Source organism: Pteropus vampyrus, unplaced genomic scaffold, assembly GCF_000151845.1.
Source record: "Pteropus vampyrus isolate Shadow unplaced genomic scaffold, Pvam_2.0 Scaffold7, whole genome shotgun sequence".
Classification (NCBI taxonomy): Eukaryota; Metazoa; Chordata; class Mammalia; order Chiroptera; family Pteropodidae; genus Pteropus; species Pteropus vampyrus.
This window is the reverse complement of record NW_011888788.1, coordinates 12,260,194-12,274,537: the sequence shown is the minus strand read 5'-3', so window position 1 is coordinate 12,274,537 and position 14,344 is coordinate 12,260,194.

Below are 14,344 nucleotides of genomic sequence, written 5' to 3'. Positions count from 1 at the left end.
ATTTAGCAGTTGTTAAAAAAAATTCAGTTAAGCAAATTTTAAAGATCTTGGGCTTTATTTAACGATTCATGAATTAGGCAGTGTCTCATCTTGGAAATGGAAAGGAGCTCCGAGTTGCTCTACAAAACAGAAGCAGGTGGGACAGTGAAGCTAATGGTGGTTTCAGGTACCGGTCATCTTTTCTTAGAGGCCAGGATGGCATGCAGAGTTCTGTCAGGCAGATTACTTGTATCGACTGGGAAACTCCAGATTGACTGGTTTAAGACTCTATTCCTGGGAGAGGTCAACATTGCACTTAGGTTAGGTATTAAGTGTTGGTTTGCTGACCTGGGGCTTAGCACAAGTGACTCCATTTTTGGGCCTGTTGTTTCCTTTTTTAACATGGGGAAGTGGAGAAACCAGGACTTTAGAACACTGGCCTCACATCTCAGCTGATGGCTTCCCACCTCGGAGAGTCAGATTTAACTGGGGTGGAGTACAGCAAGGCATCAGGAATTTTAAAGCCCCCTGGAGATTCTGTGCATGGCAGAGTTGGAGAACTTGTGGGCTGGAGGTCCTTGTTGGACATTTGATTTACTGGACATGCTCTAGGTACTGGATGCCCTGGATAATGGTCAGTGTGCTCTCCTGATGATATTTCCCAGGTGACGGCAAAAAGAAAATCTGCCTAAGTGTAGTGTGTGGCTTCCTCATATTTTGTTTCTTTGCTGCCATGTGAGTTATATCGCTGCTTAGAAAGCCCAGGTAAGGAATGACCTTCTGTGTCTGATCAATGCGGTCTGAAAGGGATGAGAGCAGAGGCAGCAGGGAGCAGCTCTTTGTCAAGCACTGAGGAAGGCAGTATGGCTCAGTTTGGTGTTCCAAGAATATCCTGGAAAGGAACTTGCTGGTGACCTATGCCCTTCTCTCCCAGTATACAAAATGGGGGTGCTGCTTTAGGCAATGATCAGGCTTCCTTTTTGGAGCGACTGTGTTTCACTTACCATGCCAGCTGAAATCAGGTTTCTCTTTTGTGTGGACTCCCGTGCCTGGGTTGGGGTGAACCACCCATCCAACCTGGAAATAGGCTTTGCTTTTACAGATTGTTTGCTTTCAGCCATGTGGGGGTGATTCTGGGCTGTTGAAGGAGAGGAACATGATTATACATACCTGTATCTTCCAAAGAGCCTTGTAAAGGGGAGACATCTGCATTTGTCCATTGACCCACTAAAGCCACTGGCCACTGTTGCTCTCTTTAATATACAAGTGAATATTGCAAGCCTGCCCTAGAGGAGAGAGAGTAAAGGGCTGCCAGGCACAGTGCAGGACAGCATGCGATACATGTCTTCAGATTGGACAGTCAGTACACAGTCAGAATAACTGGACAGAATATACAAGTATTTAAAAATAAGTGAAAGAATTTTGATGTTTTGATATTCTTAATGAACTGTAGCCTCTGGATTGTGCTGATGAAGATAAAGCATTTCATCGACAACACTTATGAAGATCAACTATATGATGATTCTTTATTTTTTTTTTTTGAGATGTGGCTAAAAAATTTGGCAAAATGTATTTTCTGAATTCCCTCCATTTCTACCCATTTTGGGAAAGCACTGGAAAGGTTTTGTTAAAATTAATCATCCCACTAGAGTGTAAGCTCCCAGACAGCAGGACTTTTTATTGGTCTTGTTTGCTGATATATCTCCAGTACTTTGAACAGTAGAGGCACAGTGAGCACTTGCTGAATAAATGGATGGATCTTGGATTTGTGATGGAAATGAGCACATTGATTGTCTGCTGTGCGCCTGGCCTTGTGTCGCCTGCTTCCTTGTATCATGTCTTTCAGCAAAAAATTATATATCAGGGTAGCTCAATACCCAGAACATTGCTGTACAGTCAGTACTTTGTAGCAAACATGTGTGATAGGTTTTAGTCAGCCATTTTACAGGTGAAGAACCAAGACTCAGCAAAGTTAAATCAGGTGTAAAAGTCACAGAGCTACTGAGAATTTGAACCCAGGTCCCTAAAGCCCAGTGCCCCCCGCCGGCCCCCCTGCCCGCCGCAAGTTATTAAACCACTCAACTTGACAACATCAGGCACTGTGCTGGGTGAAGAAGCTACGCAAAACCAAGATTGCTTTGTATTCTACTCTAACTCAAAGTAAAGTCTTTTGAAGAAAAAGTCCTGCAATTTAGGATTTTGTAGCATACCTTTTTCCTATCTGTTATATTTAGCTGTTGGTGTTGTAAAAGGAATCAATCTTTTTTTTATAGGTCAGCTATGTATTTTTTTTTTTTAAGGCTGTCCTTGAGAACATTTTTTCTAAAACATACATCTGGAAGGAGGGTCGTAGTGATGGTGTGGATAAAGAGCAGAGAACACTCATTTCTTTTTGTGTCATGGTGCTGCAGCACTAAACTAGAGTATCTCGGGGCATTCAATAGTTGGTTTAATGTTCGAACATAGGAAAACAAAAGGAAGTATTACTAAGTGTTCTTATGTTCCCAGCGTTTATACTTACACCACACCTCTTAAACTTCCACTTTTCTTTTATGAATAAGTTGCTTGTGTATTTTGGAGAAGCATATTGAAGAAGTTTGGCCATATGCACATCCTTTTATTCCTCTTTCCTGTGTCTCAAAAGAGACAGAAGGTCCCTATGCCTTGGCTCTGGAGTCAGCGTCACAGCTGTGGGTCTGTGGGAAGAGCCGAGCTTTGTTTCTGCTTATGGAGTTAACATCTGCTAAGTTAACTGATATTTTTAGGAAAATGCACCTGCATTTAAAAATTAAAAATGTATAACAAATTTTGAAGCATTAACTTTATATTAGTGCTTGAGTTCAAGAATAATATCTTGTTTTTCGTTTAACTGTTTCATTCATTCTTTCATTGCTCATTCATTCATTCATTCATCCAAGTGCTTGGTTGTATTGGGGGGTATATAAAAAGTAGAGTGTTATGTCTGCCCTCAGGAAGCATCTAGATTGGTGGGGAAGATAAACATCTAGTTGTCCAACAGTAAACAGGTAGAATGTGGAAACTGTTGCAGTGTGTTATGGAGTATCACACGGAAGATATTGGCTAAGAGGGATCTGGGAAGCCTCCTGGAGGAGGAAATATTGTCAAGGGCTTTGAAGGAAAAGTCAGGTAGAGGGACCAGCATGAGGGTCTTTGTAAGTCCTGGAAGAAGGAATGGTTTGGAATGGGATCGGGGAGCTTGGGTGACGATGAATCCTGTTTAGAGAGTAATCTTTGTGTGGATTCCTTAAATATGCTGACTGGCTCATTGTGTTCCTGTTGGACCCCAAGCTTATATAATCCCCAGGACTGCTCTTAGTAGATCTCTGTGGCTTTGAAGTATTGATTGCTTGGTTAATTCCTCTAACCTTTCACAATGCTGACTCTGTAGTAGCAACTTTGAGCAAGCCACTTAACCTCTTGAGGTATTGGTTTCTCTCTTTGTGAGATGAGGTCATAGACTGGGTCTCTTCTGAGTTCATCCTCTTGTCACCTGAGCCTCATCTTGGCCCACAAGGCCTTCCCTATCTTGGCCCTACTTGTCCAACTGCAGACTATCCAACATTCCCTGTGAAAGTGTCATCATCATCTTTGGTCGTGAGCAGAATTTAGTTCTTTATGGTTTTGGGCTTGAATTTTGTAATGTTTGAAATTCTTCAGCTTTCTACCAGCTTTGTCAGCCGGGACCAGGCTTTCATGACAGAATTAAACCCAATGCCCTGAGTGAATTATCTGCACTCCTGTGCTTCTAGAATGGTACTAGTTATGGACCTTTTGGAGAAGTTGGAAAATAGTACCTCAGTGAAGTGTATATTATTCCCCTCACCTCTCTTTCTGTTTTTCTGCAAACTGACTTGTAGTTTTCATGCTGTTTTGCTGCTTGCTCTTTCTCCCCACTTTACAGTGTTTCTCAATGACTTTGGTGTTCTAGAGTCTAGTTAAGAAGCCCCAGTGGGAAGCCAACAGTGACAACTCAAGAGGCATAGTCCCACTCTGGATTTTCATTCTGGAATTGGGGCTAGCTGGTGCGCCTGGTGCGCCATTCAGAGGATCAGATGAGAGCACCTTGTGAAGCGCTGTCTCAGAAAGAGCAGAGGGGCACATAAGCTTCCACACTCTTACAGAGTCCTAGCTCCTCAGATGTGAGGAGAGGTCATAGACAACTGGGGCAGTGGCTCCCAAGCTTGATTGGTCATCAGCATCTCCTAGGAGGTTAAATATACAGATCCCTGCTCCCTATCCTTCGATTGGTAGTTCTGGATTGCGCTCTTCCGATGATTCTGCTGATCATCAGGGCTTGGGAATCTGGATCTTTTGGGTTCATCTTCACTAGGACCCCTGACCCAGCACCTCTCTGCGGCCTCCTCACTGGGCTCCTTGCTTCACTCTTGCCCCTCCGGAGTCTGTGTGCAGCAGCTAGAGGGACAGTTTAAATATGTAAATGCAATTTTGCCACTCCCCTGTACCTGAAACTTTCCCATGTCTGTGGCTTCCTAGCACATTTTAGTTCTAAAGTCTTAGCCATTAAACCAAGGCCTGTACGGCTTGATGTAATGTGATCCCTGCTTCTTTTCCTGGCCTCATTCTTCCATTTTGCAGTCATGCTGGCCTTGTTGCTCTTCTCCCAGACCTCTGGCTGGTTCTTGCCCCAGGATCTCTACACACCTGCCGTTCTCTTTACCTGAAATGCTCTTCCCAGATCTTTGCCTCATTCTGGTCAGGTCTTTGCTCACAGGTTCCCCCTGGTGAGGTCTTTTATGACTGTTTGCCTTCCTCAGCCTCTGCCCTTACATTTCTTTATAGCACATACCAGTATCTAAAATGTTATTGTATTTATTTTTTCCTAAACTCTGCCCCTCCCCCTACCTACCCTCATCCCAACTGAAGTGCAGACACCAGGAGGACTCTGTATTGTTTACCACTCTTTTCCTACAATGAGAGTGTTATCTGGCATGTCAGAGGTCCTCACTAAATATTTGTGGACTGAATGAACACATAAATCTCCCCACATAGTGTTCCCGGTAAGGATTTGTTAGCCTCTGACTAAACCTCCTCAGTGATGATTCTGCACATCTCAAGGCAGCCCATTTGTATTGAGGCAATTCTGATTGTCTTTACTTCAGCTGGAAACAGAAAAGGCATCTGCTTTCTTTCTTGCTTATCGCTCTCTGCTGGAGAATTGGGGTGGTGGCTGCCACTTGTCAGCATGCCCTACAGCATCATCAGTTCAGGGGAGTTGGTGTGGTGGACCCCGTGCTTACTGCCCAGATCGTCCTTTGCTGAAGCTTATTGCCCAGTTGCTGCAGTGCTGTTGTCATGGCCTTTAGTGTCAGCCCCTCAGGGGCCCGAGACTGCACCCCTTCCCCAGGCAGACCTCATTCTGTGACTGCTTAATTCAGGGGTATAAAGACATGGCCATCTTGGCCCAACCTTAGCAACTCCAAAGGGTGTCTGTAGCTCCACAAATGCTTGTGAGGTTGGCCAGGGCTGTCCTCGGGTTAGTCCTTGGGTTTGCTCCCTCTGCCCAGTCCTGCTTTTGTCTCCTTCTTTCTCCAGATGTTGATCCCAAGGTCACATCTTAATGAGCACCCTGCATGCTACACTGCCTCAGGTTGCCTGTCTCTCTGGAATTCCAGTCTGTTACAGCTGGGTCTTTGTTTAATCTTTTAGGTTTATTATACCCTCTCTAGGCCAGGGAAGATAATAAAAGGCTCAGCTTAATAGCTCCCTCCTACTATAGCAGGGAGCAGCAGAGGATTTCACTTAGCTTGGGATGCTCATAGCATATGAGACTATGACAGCAGTGTTGTCCTTGGCTTGTTCATAGTGGTAGCCCATAGGGACTAGAGTGGAGGCTGTGCAGATTCTCACTGGCTGCCACTCGAGGTTGGCATTTGGATGTAGGTCATGGCGCTACTGACCTCTAGCTGACTTCTGTGTCTGAAGTGTGTTCTGTGGAGCGAAATCGAGTCAGGGTGATTGCCTGAAAAATCCACTCGAGACCTTTTTTCAGTACATGTTTCCCCTGGGTTTTTGTCAGAAACTGCATTGAAGGCTTTTATGGATTGCATGGGGAGCACCTGAAAGTAGTCAGCAATCACAGAATCTTTGAGTGCTCAGAACCAATCAGAAAAGATAAGGAAAAGAGGCTTCTGTAGAGGAGCCTTCCCTAAGTTTGTTTCCATACTTCGACATAAGTGAGGGGACACCTATTTCTGGATCCTCCACTACACTGTGTTGGGTGCTGAAGGTGTAGGTGTAATTGAAGTCTCTGCTCAGTCACTCTTTGGGCTGGAGGAAGCGAGGCTGATACATATGCATCTCACAAGAGGAGCCCACTGGGTGCATACCCGGGGTAAGAGATGGTGGCATCAGAGTTAGCAAGCAAAAGTATGAATAGTTCTCATGCAATATTTGGGATATAGTTATACTAAAAAAATATTTACTTGAAATTCAGATTTAGTGGGGTGTCCTGTATTTTATCTAGAACTCTTAATAAAAGAGAAAATGAGAAGTGCTATTGGGTTGAGCAGAGGGACTGAGCAATTTATTGAGCCTAAGGGTTCAGAAATGCTTTCCGAAAGAGGAGAATCTGGGCCTGGTTTTGAATGTTGAGCACCACTTCGTAGAGAGGTAAGGAAGAAGGGGAGAGGCAAATCTAGGCAGTGCACAAAGTGCTGGGGGAAGTGTGGAAGTGTGCAAGGCGAAGGTGAGGTGTTCCTCTAGCTGGACAGTCAAGAGAAGAGGGTCAGTAAGCCAGCCCTTGTTTTCAAGCCGTGTAAGGACATGGACTTACCCTAGAGCACTGAGGAGCCACCCAAAGCTTTAAATCAGAAGCTTTTTGTCTCTTAATGAACTACATTCGTGTTAGTTATAAAAGGAATGTTAAATCATGCTGAAATAAATTCCAGCAGTAAAATGTTCAATTCATTTTCTCATCTCCTGAGGTCCTGCTCCCACTTACTCTCCAGAGGTGACCACTATAAACAGCTTCCTGTTTCTCATTGCAGAATGTTCAGAGGTATTTTGTGGACCTAGAAGCACATATGAGCATATTATGCCTTATTTATCTATTTATTTAACCGCAGACTGGATCATGGTCTGCACATTTTTTCCTACTTGTTCTTTCTCCCACTTAACAGTGTTCCTTGGGCTTCTTTCCATTGTAGTGCCCATGGAAGTCACATGTTTTTGTTTTTGTTTTTAATAGAGTGTTTTTATTTTTGATGTTGAGTGTCCTGCCACCAAAATGAAGGCAATTAAATGTTAGTTCATAGTACGTAAGTTTTCAGGTGAATTTGGGGGGATACTAATTTATTTCAGAAGTCTAGTTTAATGAGCCACTCCAGAATCTTCCAAGCTCATGGCTAGGTCTGGAGATCTCAGCACCATTCACTCAGGCCGTTTATTGTTGAGTGGCCAAAAATACCAACAGTTAACAAATGGAATCAATTTGAATTGCTGAGTAATTTAAAAACCTTTTCAAAAACATTTGAATTAACATAAGGTTGCTTTTTCTGATAAGCTTTCTTCTGCTCATGTATCTCAGAGCTGACATAATTTATCTCTTTTTCTGATTGGCTATTTTACATTCCCCACCCCCACTCCCTCCCAGTAATTGATCTGTAACTCATTATACTTCAGCTGGTTCATTTGTGGCATCTTATGATCTAGTTTCTAGACCTTTCAAATAAATTACTTATTTAATATGAAGGAACCATAATTGACTTTTTGGTTGAGAAACCCAATTCACCAAAGTGGCCAGGGAGAGACATAGTTCATTTTGCTCTATTATCAAATCAATGTTCAAATAATATTTTAGGATTATTTATTTTCTTCAATATGAGAAAAATGTCAAGATTTATTTCCCATGTTTTTTAAATGTCAGAGGAAATTGACCGGAGCTGGGGGAACTCTCAGTGCCTAGTATTTTATAGTTTTTAGATGAAGGATTAAGACAAAGCACTGAGCTGGGATTGGGAGCATGGCCTCCTTGTGCTCGGTAGACTCAGGGAGTGGAGTGTGAAGGAATCTTCTCTGGGATTCTCTAGACTAATTGGAGAGATGACATCAACAAGGATGAAACCTGTATGAATGGGATAAGCTAGATAGGTGTATGAAGGAAAATTGTTTCTGAAGGTTTATCAGTATAGGTGAGTCAAATTAGACCTGAGACAAGCCTTGCTTGAGAATGTGGATGGAAAGATACTGTGTGTGGGAAAGCAAGAATAAAGGATGTAAGGGGGGCTAGTAGGAAGATGGAGTTAAGTAGAGGATGCACATGATGAAGAATAGGCTGGGATAAGAACCATTTATTTAACGTCTTAGTCCATCACATTCAACAACCATTTTATGAGCACCTCAAAGTTGCAGAATCTGTTCCAGGGCCTGGGGATATAAGAACCAGGCAGGCAAAGTCCTTACTCTTAAGAAGTTCACAGTCTGGTGGGTGAGAAGCAGATAGGTCATCTAAGGAGGGGAAAGGGTACAGGGCTTGTGAAGACTCTCTCCAGAGGGCGTGGCATCTAAGCTGAGTCTGGAGGGGATGGCTGAGACCAGGAGAGAGGATAGGATAGGTGTAGTGTTAAATGACAACATTGTTAAGGTTAGATCACAAAGGACTTTCTATACCATGGAGAGCTGTATTTTATCCTGTAGCCTTTCGAAGTCTCGGAAGGAGTTGAAAGCAGGGAGCTTCATGGTAAGGTGTGTATTTCAAAAGAATCTTTCTGGCAGCAGCATGGAGTGTGGCTGGGAGGGGACAAGGTTGGAGGCAAAGAGACTACGGAGGGGTGGTGGTGGTCCGACCTGGGACAGTGGCTGCGGAGTGGACAGACATGTCTGAGGTTGGTAAATAGAGGGCAGGTTGAACAGGACTAGGGAGCTGAATGTTGGGTGGGGTTGGGGGAGTGGGAGGTAAGGCTGTTGGATGAAGTATCACGTGGACCCTAAAGTCACCTATGATCTCTTCCTGGGGTAAAGAGATCATGAGCAGTCGCCAGTCTCCAGTGGATGATGGGCTGAGCAGGTGTGGAAGGTAAGAGGGGCCTGGAACCTTCCTTCTTTCCTTCATCTCTGGAATATGTGGCAGTTTGACAACCCTCTTGGAATTTGCAAAGGTTAGTTTCAACATTTAATAACTCCAGCCATCATAACTACTGTATGGAGGTAACATTGGCTTTTCTATAAGTATTTTCTGGAACTACAGTGAGATTTGCTCTCTATGGCTAAAACTCTAGCTAGCATCTTTGTTATAAATGTTATACTTAGAGACTATTTTTGGAGTAAAGATAAATCTTTTTCTTAATAGTTTTAGTTTTTACGCTTAAGAAGAAAACAATCTAGGAAATTGTTATTTGTGAAATTTCCCTCCTGGAACAGATGGCCTCCATCTTCATCTCAATCTCGATGACCTGTGATTACTTTTAAAATGACTTCAAGCTGTTTTCAAGCAACTTTACACTGATATTGGGAGACAGTCTGGGGATAGAAAGGCCTAGAAGCTGATAGCTTGGCAGAGTGATGAGAACGAGGGAACCTGGATGTGATGACACCCAGATGGTTTCTTAGATCTAACTGTCAGATATTTATTGCTCTTGGTCAGAAGCTGATATACAATTTAAGAGCAAAGGGTAGAGACAGGGTTAGCTGACTTAGGTTATATCTATATCCTTCAAGGCAGTTTTAGAAATAGAACTTAAAGGTCCGAATACAAAGTTAGTTTCTCAATGTACAAAGTACGAATATTGTGGAGTTTGTTTCATGAGAGTAAATGTAAGACTGGGTATCACTCTCTTACGTTAATATAATGTCAGAGCAGTGCTTTTCAAACTTCAATGTTTCTTGGAATCACTAGGTTTAAAACGCAAGTTCCCACTCAGTATGTCTGAGGTGGGGCCTGAGATCCCTCATTTCTAACACATTTCCCAGGGCTACTGATGCTTGCTGGGTCCTCGGTGACATTTTGAGTAATTAGGGTCGGAGCTGGGGTTCCCATCTTTTGGGGCACAGTTTTTTGAGGAAAGCTATGGACCCTCGGAACAGTGAACCTGTCACCACACCCTTCCTCACCATCACACCCCAGTCATACAATGTCAAGGAGATGAACCAAGGAACAGTGAACCTGTCACCACACCCTTCCTCACCATCACACCCCAGTCATACAATGTCAAGGAGATGAAACCCACCTCGCATCTTCAGTTTTGATTTCAGAAGTGGTAGAGAGGCGCTTATTACATAACAGTTTTGCGGTCAGTATCTTTCCTAGTGTTTTTATACAGTGGATGTTAGTTTAAAACTTGGAAAGTACTTTTGTGGTTACCTACAGGCTACAATAAATGGTCATGTGGAGGGTCCTTCAAATTTGGCTCTCCAAAGGTATAAAGCTCTGAGCTGTGGCATTACTTCATCCCTGGCTTCCAGCAGGAGTGGTAGGCATTTGTATGAGCTGCATTGCTTCATGTTTTTTAAACAAGAATTGACAAGTACTGTGAGTCACTTCTAATCTTCTAAGATCCCTGGATAATTTTGTGCACCCAACAGGCATTTGTTGATAATAGTGGTTTTAAAGTGGAAGATCTAGGCACACATTGAATGGCTGAGAATGACCCATGGAGACCCAGATGCAGCAGTCTGTGGTATTAAAACTCACCCGTGCAGTTCTCTTGCTGGGCAGGATGTACTTTTGGTAGTTGCTGTAGGAAAGGGGTCAATTTGTGAAGTATTTGTTTTATGGCTCCTGGCCACAGGAACTCAGGGTGTCCCTGAGGCAGTTCTCACTTTTTGGTCCATGATGGAGCAGCCCAAGACCTGGAGGGTGGGAGTGGAATCTCCTAGCACAGGGGAGGGATTTCATTTGTTTACTTGTCTTTAAGTCACTGTTCATCTAGCCACACCCTTCTTCAAACTGCCTTGGAAAGGTTAAATGGATTCTGTGGGAATTTACTGTAGTTCTTGAACGGTGTTTACTATGACATGCTCTTGGATTTAGGTGTTTTGTCTCTTCCTCTTGAGGTGGCCAGGATGCTATCCCCACGTGGTTCCCCCACCTCTAGATTATTTTAAAGTAAACCCCAGACATATCATTTTGATGCAGGACAGGGCAAATTTCCCCGAGTTGCCAGGGGTGGGGATCAGGGGCGGGGGAGACCGAGCCCTGCACTGAGAGAAGAGAGTCCTTTGGCAGAGAGAGTAGACAGAAATTCAACACATGCCAAAGTTAGTGTCAAAAGGAAAATTTATTAGAAAAGAGGTAACACTCCGCAGAGTGTAGTCTCTTCTCAGAGGCAGAGAGTGAGAGGGACAGTGAGAGACAGAATAAAGGCACTGAGAAGGGACCCTGAGTGTTAGGGGCATTCAGTTTATATATCATTCTTCAGTTCCTATGAGTTACAGTTTAAAGACTTCGTTTACCCATTTCCTTTGATATGGACATACAGTGAGGAAGGAGGAGAGTATGTAGCCTGAAAAGGTAAGAATATGTAGAGTGAAAGGCCTCTGGCAGTTCCCAGCCTTTAATCCATAGGTTCCCCATGGTTTTAGCCATAAGGAATGACTCTTGGTTCCTGTTTCCCCTCCACAGGTGTGGGGAGTGAGTTTTTAGTAATCCAGCAGAAATCTTCCTTTGTTCTGAAGGTGTCCTCCTGGTCTGGCTTCAGGGCTGATTAGCACATTGCAGTCTCTGATTGTGGCTTGATTAAGCATTTTAATTCTCTTGCCTCCTCCCTATGTTGTAGCCGCCAGCCCCCGAAAGACACACGGACCACCAGAAATCAGTGAGTTATAGGAAACATGCTCTTTATTCAGCCAGCTGAGTCTGCCAGGGGTACGCAGACCCCAAATTAAGCAGCCCCGAAATGTAGAGGTACAGGGTTTTTAAGCCCTAAATCCCATTCCTCATTCTGTCTTAAACACAAAGGTCTATTTTTCTCCTATTCACTACCTGTCAACCCACAGGTCAGGTGTGCAAGCGGGGGTACAGAAGCAGAAAGCTTATTGTTAGAATGTTATGTTCCCATGGGTGATAGCCTATGTTCCCATGGGCGATAGCCAAGCAGTAATTTTCCAGCCAGCACACCTACATTACTTGTATCATTTATCTCTTGCTGTGTAACAGTACCCCAAAATTTGGGGCCTTAAAACAGTATTCTCTCACAGTTTACGGGTCAGGAGTCTGGAGGGAGTTTAGCTGGGTCCTCTGGCTCAGGGTGTCTCTCAAGGCTGCACTCTCGGTGCCAGGCTGCTGCAGCCATCTCTTGGTGTGGCTGGGGTGGAGTGTGTCCGTGCCCATCCACGTGGCCTCTGGCAGGCTTTAGTCAGTCCCTCATACCGTGATACCTCCTCGGTCTCTCCAGAGGGCTCCTCACAACGTGGTAGCTGGCTTTCCCCATTGCCAGGGTTCTGTCAACTTTAGATGAAGTTTACGCTAGTTTTTGTCATTCAGATTCAGGACTATAGAGTTTTTACTTAACCTCATGAATCTTATGTTTGTATCTCCTTTCATTTGAAAACCCTGGTTTCAGTGCCACCAACGTAATTCTACAGTATTCTACAGTACACAAATTTCAGAGTGACAAAACTTTATCACCAAAAATATGACTGAAAATGCTTTAAGATTTCTTTATAATTTTTTTCCTCCTTAAGCTATGTCCCACTACATTATACAGTCAAATTTCTCTATACAGTCGTAATTGAAATTGTTTCTCACTGTGCAGTGCAGTTAGGTTTATTTGCTTCAACTTTTGCATTTTAGGTTATTTTAAAATATACTTTTGTTTCATTTTTCTATAAATTATTTTCATCATTCCGAAGATTATTTGTAGATTAAAGTATATACATATTTTTTAAAAAATCTAAGGATCTATCCCTGTCCCTTCTACTCCATTTTCTTCTTTCTCCACAGGTAGCGTTTTAAAAAAAAAAATTTAGGTTATCCTTTTTACCTTTAAATATAAGTGGTAGCATTCCGTGTATACCTTTTTCTATCTTGCATTCTCCACTTAGCAGTAGTAGATCCTGGCTTCCACTCAGTAGCAGTGCATAGAGATCTTCATTCCTTTTTCAGTGACATAACACTCCATTGTGTAGATATATGGTTATTTATTCTAGAGAACTATACTTTTCATGAGTTCTCTTGACTTCTTGTTCTGAATGGATATGTTACTGGAGAGTGGGATCCTCTCCCGGCACGTTGTCCAGGTTTTTGATGTCTCAAACAAAGAATTGAGCAAGACACCGAAATACAGCAGAAAAGAAAAGCTTTATTAGAAGGGAAAGTACACTTCCAGATGTGGAAGCGGGCCTGAGCAAGAGAAGCATGGCTCAAAGGCCTGGTAACAAAGCCTTTGGGATTTTTATCTTTATTTGTTGTGGGTGGTTACTTTTCTTAGAGGGGTGAGCTTCCTTGATTGACATTTAAGATTGATAGAACGCAGTGATTCATCATTTGCTTTCTGCACATGTTCGATCCCAGAATTCAGTCTGTTATAATGATATTAATGAACTTCCAGGCATATGCATCATATTATAATAAGGATATAATGAGGCTCAGGTGAGTTGAAGGTCATTGGGTCTTCATTGTGGGGGTGCGAGTGATTTGCTTAAACTGGTACTTAATTTTCCACTTGTTTCCTTATATGAGTTATTTTTAGCCCCCAAATGCCTTTGGCTTGCTTATTTGTGGGCAGGCTAGGACGGACCCCTTCTAGGTTAGGATGACCTCAGTATCTTTGCAGGCAGACCCACCAACCCCTAACTTTCCTGCCTAACTCTTTTCTGAGAGCCATGAACCCCTTCATTATTAGTATGGAAGTTGAAGGACGACGGGAGGTCTCTTCTGTATCTGCTTCCTGCTGAGAAGGGTCCTTGTCCCTGCCTACTGGGGTTTCATGGGGCTCTTTCCCTTTCTGCCTTTGTCAGGGCGGGGTCCTGGGTTTCCTGCTGAGGTGCCGCCTCAGTCCATAGACAAGGAAAAGAAGATACAAACTTGTTATTGAAATCTTATATCTATTAATTTCTATTATTGATTTGCCTATTAAGTGAGTAAAGGGAAACAGGCGTGGTTGATATATTTCTTAAAGAATCAAAAAGCCTTTGGGCTAAAGGTCCTCTCCCATCTCAGACTCTAAGGGCCCTGTCTGGCCTAACACCATTTCCGATAACAATGAGCTGATAACCCTTATCAATAGCCAGAGGACCGGAGTCACCAGTTTCAGGGTAATTATCTGGATTTGAGGGAGAGGGCCTTTTTTCCCAAAGAAAGGAGGGAAGAAACTTAACTAGGTTTACTAAAAAGATTAAGAACTCTGCAAGAGATGTCCAGTATCATTTCCTGTGAAAAGATTAAGCA